At 56.0% G+C, this 9,782-nt stretch overlaps 1 long non-coding RNA gene across 1 annotated transcript; it reads right to left on the bottom strand.

Annotated features, from left to right (window-relative positions):
- Positions 1-5,656: 5,656 nt before the first annotated feature.
- Positions 5,657-8,637, bottom strand: LOC105806883. The gene is made up of 3 exons (XR_001137296.1): positions 8,553-8,637; positions 6,765-7,138; positions 5,657-6,518 (listed from the first exon to the last, which is right to left on the bottom strand). It is a non-coding gene; the product is annotated as an uncharacterized LOC105806883 (long non-coding RNA).
- Positions 8,638-9,782: the final 1,145 nt, after the last annotated feature.

Genomic DNA, 9,782 nt, shown 5'->3' with positions numbered 1-9,782 from the left:
TTTATGAATACTTATGACATACTTTATTATTTATGAATACTTATACTAAAAAATTACTTGTTTTATCTGAAATTCAAATTTAGCTGGGCGCCTGTATTTCATCTGGCAGCTGTACTTATATATCTTCCTAGCAATGCTTGGTTATTTCAAAATAATAAAACTTTGTTTTTGAATGGTCCCAATTTGGGTTTTCCAGAAATAAGTTTATTCCGCGGTTTACTGTACCTGCAGATACCACGACTCTGTTAGCAGAGAGGTTCCTTCCCTGCATGACAAAGACCACGTGCTTCGTCACCTGCAAAGCTGGACACGGTGTGCAGGGAGCAGGGATTCTCCCCAAAATGGCAAGTCTCCTATTTCACGTTGTTGGCCACCGCTGGCCTAGGACTCTGGGGAGTGCTGTGGGGGTGACGGGATCCGAGGAGACCCGGCCCCATGTGCAGAGGCTGCAGCTCCACCGTGAGCACCAGGACAGGGTGGCCAGGGACCCGGGAGAGGAGCCGGACCCGGCAAAGCCACCACGAAGCCTCTCCCAGCCCTGCTCTGTCCCCCGCAGGACGGGGTCAGGACGGTGCTGACTGTGCGAGAGTGTTGGGGGATTAGATGAGGTTTGGGTGGACGGCCTGAAGCTACACAGCTGGCTGGCAGTACCGGCTGGACTCCTGCCAGCTGGTGGTCAGGGGCGTCTGTTTCCCGCCCCCCGAGAACTCGGTGTCGGCAGCAGGGAGGTGGAAGGAAGGTTTTCTTCTGACCCCCAGGACCCTACGCCTGTCTGCAGGGCTCTGGGATGTCAGACAGGGTCCAGAGGGTGAGGAGGGTTTGCACCCATGGACACTTGTATAGTCATAATTGCATGGGGCGTTTTTATTTATTTATTTATTTATTTATTTATTTTCTGAGACAGAGTCTCACTGTGTTGCCCAGGCTAGAGTGCCGTGGCGTCTTCCTAGCTCACAGCAACCTCAAACTCCTGGGCTCAAGCGATCCTTCTGCCTCAGTCTCCCGAGTAGCTGGGACTAAGGGCATGTGCCACCATGCCCGGCTAATTTTTTCTATATATTTTTAGCTGTCCGATTAATTTCTTTCTATTTTTAGTAGAGACGGGGTCTCGCTCTTGCTCAGGCTGGTCTCGAACTCCTGAGCTCAAACAATCCGCCCTCCTCGGCCTCCCAGAGAGCTAGGATTACGGGCGTGAGCCACCGCGCCCGGCCTACATGGGGTGTTTTTAACACTCGCTTCTGCTGAGTCTGGTCCTCAGGGCGTGACATGCGTTTTCACCCTTAACCCTCGACACCAGTCCGGGGTGTAGGAAATCTCATCCGTGTCCCGATGAGCAGGCTGAAAGCTCGGGGAGGCTGTTCATCCCTCCTCAGAGCTGGAGGGTTCAGGGCAGAGGGCAGATCGTATCGTGTAGACTCTGGGTCTTAATGTGAGTTCACCGTATTAGAGGAGCTGGGGGTGGGCAGGGCTTGTTTTTGTGTCTGCCGTTCCTGCTGTCCCTGTGCCCCTCCGCCCACTGTGCTGAAACCCAGAGCAGTGCATCCAGCCCCCAGGCCGGCCCCTCGGGTGCCTGGGGGGCCCCAAAGCAGCAGGTAGAATGTGGGGGCCTCTAGTGTCCTGACCTCCCGTCTGACCCAGACCCACTCGCACCCCGCGCCTTTGGGTCTCCATCACCGCCACGTCGGGGGCTGAGCACTGGGTTCTGTCCCCAATCTCTCTCAAGCCCCAGCACAGACCGCTGCTTTCCTCCACTCTGGGGAAGGGCTTGAAGAGGCTCTATGTGTCCAGGCCTCCCTCCCTCCTTCCCTGCAGCCCCTCCTGCCTCTCCCTAAGCAACCGGTGGCTCCAAATAAGCTTCCGACTCTCTCACTCCAGCCCTGAAGCCCCCCGGGCCCCTTGCCGGCAGATTTGCCCTGGGGAAAGGCCCCTCCCTCTCGCTGGTCTCTGCCCCATCTCAGGTCAGGCCCACCTCCGTCCAGGCACCTGCGGTCCTGCGGTCTGGACTGCACGTCCGTCCCCCTCCTCCTGGGGCGTCTTGCCAGCCTGCAGCCCAGCCCTCCTCCTCCGCCTCCTGCTCTTCCTCCTCCTCTGCCCAGCCACAGCCACTTTCTCCAGGAAGCCACCCGGCCCCACGCCCAGGTGAGACACATCCTCGCCCACGACCCCGGAGGAGGAGGCGCTTCACCTCATGGCTGTGTGTCCCCAGAGTCTGTGTCGACGGACCGGGGAGGGTCCCCAGACATCGCTCCCCCAAACCTCCCAGAGATTTCCATCAGAGAAAAGTCATCTTCCCTCTGGAAGGTTCCAGGCAGATCCAGGTAGTAAATGGAGGAGAACGGAGGATGTCGAGGAGGAAGAGGAGGAGAAGAGAAGTGGGGGGCCGAGGGCTGCCCTGGGGCAGGGGTGAGGCCAGGAGCTGGGCCGGGGGCTTTAATCAAGGCTGTTTGGGCCAGCAGGGTGGCTCATTCCTGAAGTCCCAGAGGCCAGCAGTTCCAGGCTGCAGGCAGCTGTGACCACACTGCACCCCAGCCTCGGCGACTGCCCAGACAGGCTCTGGAGGCCGCTTATATGCTCACTGAGAAACGCAAAGGAAGGACAGCACAGGGATGTGTGTGGGTGTGCGTGTGGGTGTGCACGCATGTGGGGGTGTGAGTGAGTCTAGCCCTTCAGATGCTGACAGCAGACTGGACTCACTCACTCTCTACCCTGCTGCTCTCTCGTCCAGGCGGGAGCAGCTGGAGACCGCCCTGCCCGGTGCCCGTCTTCAGCAGTGACCTGCTGAGCGGGGAGGAGTGGAAGGGGCGGTAGGCAGGGTTCTGAGACGGCCCGGGGTTTCCGGCCCCTGGTGCACACACAGCTTCTCCCAGCGCAAACAAAAAACAACCTAGGTGCTGCCGTGAGCGTTCTGCAGATGTAATTAAGGTCCCAAGCTGGTGGCTGTTATGATGAGAATACCCAGGTGGGCCCCGCCTGACACACGAGCCCTTTAAATCTGGGTCTGGAGTTGGAGGAGAGGAAGGCAGAGATCTGAAGTGCAAGAGGGCTGCCACCTGAGGAGACTCTCCATCACCCACGTGAGAGGGCCGACCCCGCATTCTACCCCGGGACAGAGAACACAGTCCTGCCGAGCTGCACGACTGGGCGCTACTCAGGACGGGTTGTAAGCTGCCCAGTTTGGGGTGATCTGTTTTGCAGCAACACACAATGAGTGCAGAGGTTCTGTGATTTGGGGGTCTTTTTTTTTTTTTTTTAAAGACTGGGTCTTTCCCAGGCTGGAGTGCAACGGCATCATCACAGCTCACTGCAGCCTCAAACTCCTGGGCTCAAGCCATCCTCCTGCCTCGGCCTCCTGAGCAGCAGGTGCCATGGGGGCCGCAGGGGTCTCAGGTGCTAAGAACAGACAATGTATTCAGTGGGCGCTTCATGAGTATTTCAGCCTGCCTGCTCCATTGACGGGAGGTCAACAGGTCCGAGAGTTCTAGAAACAGAGTTCTACCCTTATCTGATTCCCACGGAGGGTGAGGTTGGGTGCAGGTCCCCCTGGGGTGCTAGGCAGCGCCTCACCTCTGCCCCGGGGCCTCCTTGAGCTGAGGCACCCCTGGGGGTCAGAAGGCCAGGACTTGGAAGGGAAGGTGGGGAGGGTGGCCGTGGGCAGGCCTGTCTCCTGGCCCCTAGGGAAAGAATTACCGAAGAGACTATTATGTGAGAACGAGAATAATTAGGCCATTAAAGAGATGGCCCAGGGAACCTGCCTCCCCATCCCCTACCCCCAGGACCGAACCTTGGACCCCACCTAAAGTTCCACCCCCACTGCAGGTGTCCCGGTCTCCATGGCAATCAGGAATCATTTCACAAATAGAAGATTAGGCTCATGGGGATGAGGGAGTCTCAGGGAGCAAAGTTTTCATTTATGGCACTTCGGTGTCGTGAACTAAAAATAAAACCCTGAGTCCCCACCAACTGAACCAACCTGGTCTCGGTCAAGGGGACCCCAGAGAAAACCTTAACACTGAGTTCCCAGCCATGATGTGGCGGGAGGTATAGAGCACAGTAACACGTGCGTGTGTTCTCTTCGTAAAGGCCCGTGACTCCTCCTACAGCTTGTTCAACACGCACATTTAGCCACCCTAGCCCAGCAGAAAATCCCGGTCCTTCTTGCCTCTCCCCTGAAACACGTGTTCCTGGCTTCGTCCGGAGTAGAGCTTCCCAGCCCGCCAGAATGCCCCCGCGAGCCGAGAACCCTTCACGAGAAATAAAGCTCTCCTTTCTCCAAGGCATAAACTTCATTTTGTTTGTTTGTTTGTTTTTTTAGTTAACTGTGTGAAGGTGTCAGGCCAGCTCTTGCAGCCAAATTTTATCCAGAATGACTAAGTGCAGAGAGTAGAAAACACAAGCTGTCCTCCTGGCCCTGTGCCTGTTAGCAGAATGGCTGTGGTGACAGAGGGCAGCATTAGGGTGCTTTGGGCCTTAAATCACAGAATCTCTAACTCTCAGAGGCTGAAGCAATGCTTCTAATTGCCTCACAAAGTCTGAAGGGAGGCCATGGAGTTGGTGAGTTTTCTTGGCTTGCCCCACAGTGGCAAGGTGGCTGCAAGGGCTCCGGGCATCATATCCTCCTAGGACAATGTCCAAAGCAGAAAGGAGGGGTGGGTGACAAAGGGGCTTCTCTTCTCACAGCTCTTTTATCACAGGATCCTGCTTCGCCCAGAAGGTTTGAACAACTTCACCTTATTTCTTATAAGCCAGAAGGAGTCGCATGCTCATTCCTGGACCAAGCACTTTATGGAAAACGGAACCATCACCGAGAAAGAAGTGATAGGCACCTTCTTGACGTGTCTGGTCCCTGTGGTGGACAGTCTGGGCCATTCCCTCCCCACATCCATGTCTTCTAGCAACAGCCCCTCACTTTGCTTCGCACAATCACTCTACCTCTCCACACGGCCTGCCCTGTCCCATGGGCACGCACCCACACAGGCGTGCACACGCACACACACGCACACTCAGGGGCACAGGCACACGTGCGCTCACGTTTGGTCCATGTGGTTCCTTCGGGACGAGCCTGATCTTTCAGGACTGGACTGACAGCCGAGGCCCAAGTCAGCCAGACGCTTTACCCCTCCGGCCCCAGAGACTCGTTTGGGGATGAATGTGTGATTCCACCAGAGGCCCCGAGACTCCTTCCCAGGACTTTGTTGGTGCCATCTGGAAAGATCTGGCCCATTTGCCCTGGGGTTGCCCAGTGCACAGGCTATGAACCCAGAGCTCCCGGGCCACCTGTCCCTCCACATGGACAGCCGGCTGGAGAAGGGGGCTGACCCTGGCTCCGGGTTACAGGGGCTGCTCCATCTCCCCCTTGCCTTAAGACAGTCTGAGTAGGATTTCTGTCCTTGTTCCCCTGAGAGTACTAATCACTTTTTTAAAAAAACAGAGTCTCACTCTGTCCCCCAGGCTGAAATGCAGCGGTGTCATCATAGCTCACTGCAGCCTCAAGCTCCTGGGCTCCAGTGATCCTCCTGCCTCAGCCTCCGAGTAGCTGGGACTACAGGTGTATGCCACTGTGCCTGCTAATTTTTCTATTTTTAGTAGAGACAGGGTCTCGCCCTTACCCAGGCTGGTCTCGAACTCCTGACCTCAAGTGATCCTCTCACCTCGGCCTCCTAGGCGTGAGACACTGAGCCTGGCCTGAGAGTGCTAACCTTGTAATAGTCCCCAGGGAGGACAGACTCAACTGAATGTCCCCGTGGATGTGGGAGTGAACACAGGGCAGGCTGTGTGCGTAGGCAAATGAGGTTGCTTTTGTCACCTGGTAACTTTAAGGTCACTCCAGGAAAAGTCAGTATTTCCTAGTTCTAAAAATACGGAGAAAAAGAATTCAAAATTATGAGTGCATGTTTTCTCTCCTTAAAAGGAATACCACCCCAGACTGCAAGATTTGCCCTCTGACTTTTAAAGTGTCTCTGCACATGAATGAGCGTCTGCGGCTGGCCTTCCAGGCGGCTATCCCCGGCCTCCCAGAGGCCCCTGCTCTGAGCGTGTGCGTGAGCACGGGGAGCCCCAGCATGGCCACTTAGTCCCAGGTCTCCAGGTGCGCTTAGGAAGGGGGCGTGGAAGCAGCGAGGAAACGTGTGGTCTGGAGGGACGCTCGCTGGAGGCGGCCATGTCTGTCTGGCTGCCACTGCGCGCGGGGGAGGCAGCAGGGCCGTCCGGCAGGAGGAGGACAACGTTTCTATCATGTTCCGAGCTTTACGTTTTGTGCAGAAGGAAATCAGAGGTCATAGAGGGCGCAAAACCGCCCTGAGACTGGGCTGACCATTTTGACTGAAGCAAGGCTTCTTCAAGTGTGTGCATCAGACGGCACGCTTACTGCTCACTGAGTCCACCTTGCTGCGCCACAGGCCAACTCTGCGAGCAGAATCCTCCGCAGAGCATGAAGGCTAGTGTCTCCGGGAGGTTCCAGGACAGATGCTCGGTGTGAAGCAGGGATCAAGAAGATGGCTTGATAGGGGCACTTTGTTGATCTGTAATGGTTTAAAAAGGCAGAATAGATAGAAAAGGTGTTGCTGAGAAAGGCCTCAGCCCCCACAGGATGGCACAACCTTGAGTTGCACCCCCGCCATGTTCCAAAATCTGTTACTCTGCTTTATAGGCTCAGAAATTTGATTTCAACAGCAGACTTAGAAGTTGGAAGTCTTTGGGGTCAGAGTCACATTTACAAAACTCCTAGGAGACTGATGTATAAACCACACACTCTATTTAGAACTTACTGAAGGGATGAGAGCAAGCCCACTGGATGCTGTGTTGCAAATCTAGTTCTTCTCTCCTAGTTGGCACATCTTGGTTGGGCGCCCAGCTGCTTTCGGGACTCTTGGTGAGCCTGGAGTCAGAGCAGGGGGTGACTTGCCCGACCTCCATGGCAGGTGTTCTCCGGCCGGGGCAGCCCAGGGTAAAGGGGTTCTCTCAACCCCAAAGCGCTGCACTCGCTGCCAAACACCAGTCTGGGAACTTGCCTTGTGTCAGCGGAGCCTCGTTCCGCAGGACGCACAGCGCGCCCCGGTTAGAGTTCCGAGAGGTTAACACAGGTCACCTGAGGTCACTCTCAGATCTGTTCTTAGTCATTTCTACACAGGCGTTCTCTTCCCTTAGATTAAAAGAGATTTTTTTATTTATAAAAAAATAAATTCTTTTTTGCTCACCGTAGAAAACCTGGAAAACCCAGGAAACACGAGGAAAAAAACACCCCCATTGCTACAACTGAGCACTTTGCAGACTCTGTTCCATGCAGATACATTCGTATTCTTTGTAACAAAATAAATGGGGTCATACTCCACTTACTGCCTTGGGAACTTTGCTTTCCCTTCAGCAGCAGGCTCTGACGCTTTCCCGCGTCAGCGAATACCCTGCGGCGCGGGTTTAGTACAGTCCGCGCGGTGGATGCAACGCCACCTATTCAGCTGTGACCTCCTGCACGTCTTGGGTTCCTAAGTTCCTCGTCGGCAGCAACCTGCCCTTGCGCTCTGTGGGCCCCTGGCAGGCAGGAGGCCACGCAGTCCACCCGTGCAAAACCCCAACTCAGAAACGGGCTCCCCAAACGGTTCCAGTCACTGTCCTTGCCACAGCCGTTCTTCATAAGGAGTAGGACCCCTCGGAAGGGTGCTGGGACTCACCCTGTGCTCTCCAGAGCCAGGGGGGCACCTGCCCTGTGCCCCCTTCCCCCGCCCCCACCGTGTCCCAGGCTCTGCTGCAGCACAGGGACAGAGGCGACGCCCCTGCTCCAGGACAAGGAGCAGGCAGGGGAGAGGGGAGGAGAAGGGGCGGCCCCAGGTGAGAGGGGAACAGGAGCCAGGAGATCCCCGGGAGCTTGTTTTAACCCTGCTGCTCTGTGACTCTGGGGCCTCACTCAGCTTTTCCGTGCCTCAGTTTCCTCATCTGTAAACAGAGGGCCTGGGAGTAGAGGCCTCCAAGGAGGCCCGGGGCTGACGTCCTTTGTTTCATCAGGCTTGCAGGGAGGAGGCAGTAACAAACCTTCCTCCTCCTCCTGTCGGGGTGGGGTGCAAAGAGCCAGGGAAACATGTCCCCCCTGGCAGGGCACCCTCCCCTAGGGCGAGTTTGCTCTTCCCACGTGGGATCGTGTGATGGGCGGGGCCCAGCGCCGCCGGTGGGATCCTGGGGCGGAGACGGCACACAGGGCCCACCCTGGCCCCCGCCCCGCTGTTCCGCAGGGGCGGCAGCATGAAGAAACGGGCGGTCTCGCCTGCTTGGGTGAGGCCGGGGAGGGGCTGCAGATGTGGTCACGTGGCCGCAGGGGTCCGAGGTGCCCCCTGGGAAGCCAGGGCTGGAGCCCAGCACAGGCGCTGGGTCCCCCACTCCACAGGGAAGGCCTTGGACGCGGTTCCCGACACGGGTGGCCTCTGGCCGTGGAAATGGTCAGGTGCCCCGTTTCCACCTGTGCTGGGTGACGCTGACCTCACCTGGGACAAGAAGTAGCGTCTGAGGTTGGGAGGGCCCCACCTGTGTCCAGCGACGTGGGAGACAACCGGGTGCCGCTCACTCACCTGGGCGGGGATGGGTGGCTACCGGCTCCTTCCGCATCTGGGGACCGTTTCCCGGAACCATGACAGCTCGAGTGCGGGAGCCAGATCTCTGCGAGCTCTGACCCTTTCCGCCTGTCCTGTCCCCAAGGCCCTTAAACCGAGGTTAATCATTCACACGGCCTGGGACCCACAGGTACAAAGTTCTCTCCCTCCCCCCCATACCTGCAGAAGCCGGCCTGTGGACTTAGGGTTCCAAGGAGCACAGAGCGTTGTTTATTTCAATCATTAAAATATTTTCTATGAAATAAATGTTGGCTGAAAAAAAATTAGAAAGTATAGGAAAGTGCAAACAAAAAAATAAAAACCACCGGCAAGCTCACCAACTGGAGATAACCCAACTATCGGTAACAATTCATTGTGTTTCCTCCCAGGGTTTTTGTTTCGTTTTTCTGCTAACTCGGTCAGGGTCCGCTAGGAATTTATTACAGAAACCACTGGAAATGTTTACAACACTATGAGTTTCATGCGGGGAATTGGTTGCATGACAATAGAAGAGCAAACAGCATAACCCGGTGGCAATAGGGTCACCAGATAAAATTTAGGAATGATGGATAAATAACAAATAATTTTTTGGTCTAAGTATATCCCATGCAACATTTGTTATTTGAAATTGAAATTCACATTTAGCTGGGCACACATTTTAAAGAATTGCTTTTGTTTTCTAAATCTAAACTTTGCTAAATTTCTAGCAATCCTAGCTGGAGAGGTAACTCTGATTGGCATCCCCGGGGGACCCAGCCCTGGCTGGGGAGATCGAGGGAGGCCATGGTGCTGCCCCAACCAAGAACTACGGTCAGGCACTAAGGTCCGGGGGCCTTTTCCGCCCTGGGAAAGCTGGACAAGAGGCCTGCTTGCTGGGGATGGATCTCAGAGGGGAAGTAGCTGTCCTGTACGTGCTGTCCAGGTCCCCTGGCCCAGACCTCTTCCCGCAACCCTCCCCCTCCGCTGGCCCCCTTGCCTCTGTGTGAGCTTTGCATGTTGATGCCCGTGTGCTGTTGGCCCAACACGCCCCATGATGCAAGCCACGAAGATGAATCCAGCGTGCACGGAGCAGGCTGGCTTCGCCCTCCCTCCCGTGTGGTCTACGCTCACTGTCCTCTTTCCCCTTTCTCCCGTCTACTCCTCTATTAGGAAATGGGAGTGTTAGGGCTTGAATTGTGTGCCCCCCAAACAGATATGTTGGGGTCCTGA

Source organism: Propithecus coquereli, unplaced genomic scaffold, assembly GCF_000956105.1.
Source record: "Propithecus coquereli isolate 6110/MARCELLA unplaced genomic scaffold, Pcoq_1.0 Scaffold148, whole genome shotgun sequence".
Lineage (NCBI taxonomy): Eukaryota > Metazoa > Chordata > Mammalia > Primates > Indriidae > Propithecus > Propithecus coquereli.
The sequence above is the reverse complement of the archived record's forward strand: the minus strand, read 5'-3'. Positions and strand labels throughout refer to the sequence as shown.